We start from the raw sequence: 3,233 nt of genomic DNA on the forward strand, positions 1-3,233 counted from the left end.
AGTATGTACGATAAAAGACAGGCTGGCCCTAGGACCCAGATTCACAGATCTGTATCCTATCGATAGGCCAGGAACACAAAAGTCCATGAAATAATTAACCAAGCTTGAATCAACACAATGAAGAGAGTGAACACAGCCAGGGCAAATGATTGGTCCAAGAGATAATCACAGAGAATGTCCAGATCTGAGTAAGGAATTGAACTTGCAAATCCAGGATGCTGGATGAGCCCTAAACAGAAACGATATAAAGAGGCCTATGCTGTTAGTGGGAGCTCTGATAGCATAATGCCTAAGGCATTTAATTTCTAACCATGAAGTTAGCTGTTCAAATCCACCAGCTACTCCTAGGAAGGGAAACCGGGCAATCTATACCGGTAATGATTTAGCATCTCAGAAATACTAATGGGATCACTATGCGTCAGAATCGACTCAATGGCCATGAGATTGGTTTAGTTTTTTAATGCTGTTAAACAGTGCAATAAAATCATTGAAAACTGATACCAGAAAATTATGAAAGTAACAAAAGAAAAACCCCATATGACATATCAATATTCCTTCATAGGAATCACTGTAGATTTCTTCTCAGAAGCCTTGGAAAACAGAAAATAAAAGAGTGACATACGTAAAGTATTGAAGGAAAGTATTTGTAATGAAGAACTCTTTACCCAGGAAAGTTATTCAGAACTGTGGGAGAAATCAAATCTTTCCCAGATAAACAGAAGCTCTGATAATATGTTACTACCAGACATGCTCCACAAGGAAGTTCTTCAGATAGGAAGAACACTAGAGAAATACTTCATATTTCCCATGAGAAAGGGAGGAGGAGAAATCCATGGTAAATGTAATGACATGGGCAAATACAATACCACATACAGAGTATTTTATGGGAATAAAAATGATAGCTTTGTTCCACAAGTAATACAACCTCAAAGGCACAATAATGAATACAACTTAAATCTATTGAATAAAGATCTCTGGTGGCACTGTGCCTAAGGCATCTGACTTCTTACCAGAGAGTTGATGGTTCAAACCCACCAGGCACTCTGAGGAAGCAAGACAGGACAATCTACTTCCATAAAGATTTACTGCCTTGGAAACCCAAAGAGGGTCGCTATGAGTCAGAATCAACTTGAATTTTCCTTTTAAAAATCTATTAGATACAAGATCTGAAATAATCTAACTGGAGAGTCAGGTACAGGGATTGGAGAGGGAGGAGACAAACAAGACTAGAGTTTTAGTAAGTTGTATTGTCTTCTCTAGATGTAGGCATTCCCACACTGATGGTTTTGCTTTATCTCTATATGACTTTACTGTAAGAGAGTCTAGATCATGGACTGGAGGGTGGAACATACAGTTTAAAATGTCAACTCAACAGGAATTGTTTGATCAAACTCTGTCCACCCCAAGAAATTCCTGACTTCAGGAAATGGCCTTAACTGGTCACTAGGAGACAGTCTGTGAGCCCTTGACATATTCTGCCTGATGAGTTTTGTGTGTTTTATTTTCAAATGTCTAAGTCACTGGGACACACTGAACCAGTTTGATAAATACTGCATGGTAACAATGATTTATCATGAACACCTTGTTTCTGTGACTTAGGCCTTATGTAATCAGGTGGTCCATGCAAGCACTGAGGATTATGGTGAAAACCAGAGTCTGTGCTGTTGATGGGGGCTGACACTGCATAGCTGAAGCCAATCACCTAGGTTCTGCATATATGTGTGATGGAATCCTAATGAAATCCAGGTGCCAAGGCCCCAACCCCAATCTCCAAGAGGCAGGAAAAGCAGAGCAGAAAGTAAAGGAAAGCCAGGACATTCAGGAGAGAGCAAACTAGTGGCAGAGGGATCCAGGTAAAGGGAGGGACCCAGGCTCCAACCCTGAAGCTGCAGGACAAGTGGAGGGGAACAGAAAAGAAACCCAGGGTGTCCAAGACAGAAGGAAGGAGAGGTTACAAACAGCTAAGGTAGACAAAATTGTCTGTCAGATTGCCGTACTGTAGTGGCACGTTGTTGGGAGGCTTGAGGCTGTGCCACTGGTGTTTCAAATGCCAGTGGGGTTGCACATTGTGCAAAAGTTTTAGTGTGGCTTGTAGTCTGAGAAAGACTATGAAGGAGGAAGAGGCCATTGACTTCTCAAATAATTGGTCAGGGACAAACCTTATGACTAGCAGAGAAACACTGTTACAATACTAGGCAAATATATAAATAGCCTGGAAACACTGTCTAATACAGTGTAGGAAAATGATCCACTTATGTAGGAAGGCATTAAAAATATGACTGGAAAGAGTGCCATCATCAGAGTAGAACCAACCTTACTGATATGGATAAAGTAACCTTTTTGAGACCTGCATTTCCTGATATGACATGGCTCAAATTCAGGAGAAACAGCACAAACATCCAGTAAAAATCAGAACATAGAATGTATGAAGTATGAAGCTAGAAAATTTGGAAGTTGTCAAAAATGAAATGGAATGCATAAAAATTTATAACCTACCCATTTGTGAGCTGAAAAGGAATGGCTTTGGACATTTTGAATCAGACAACTGTATGATCTACTATACCAGGAATGACAATTGAAGAGGAATAGTGTGGCATTCATCATCAAAATGGATATCTCCAGAAGTGTCCTGAAGGACAATCGTGTCAGTGATAGGGTAATATTCATATGTCTTCAAGGAAGACCAGTTAATATGAGTATTATTCAAATTTATGCACAAACCACCAAAGCAAAAGATGAGGAAATTGAAGATCTACTTCAGCAGTCTGAAATTGTAATCCAGATGTGCTAATTATCAGTGGTGACTGGTATGAAGTTTAGGGGAAAAAAAAAAAAAAAGAGAATCACTGGTATTGGGAAATTTGGCCTTCGTGACAGATAATGCTGGAGATTGCATGATAAATTTTGCAAGACCATCTACTAATTCACTGCAAATACATTTTTTTTCAACAACACAAAAGGGGACTATACATGTGGACTTCACCAAATGGAATAAACAGGAATAAGATTGACTACATCTGTGGCAAGAGGCAATGGGAAAACTCAATAACTTTAGCAAAAACTGTGCCAGGAGCTAATTGTGGACAGACCATCAACTGCTCATATGCAAGTTCAACTTGAAATTGAAGACAATTAAAACAAGTCCACGAGAGCCAACATATAATCTTAAATTTATCCCTCTTGAATTTGGAGACCATCTAAAGAATTGATTTCATACATTGAACACCAATGCC

This window comes from Orycteropus afer, unplaced genomic scaffold (genome assembly GCF_000298275.1).
Source record: "Orycteropus afer afer isolate SDZICR_OR568_19922 unplaced genomic scaffold, OryAfe1.0 scaffold01614, whole genome shotgun sequence".
NCBI classification, from domain to species: Eukaryota; Metazoa; Chordata; class Mammalia; order Tubulidentata; family Orycteropodidae; genus Orycteropus; species Orycteropus afer.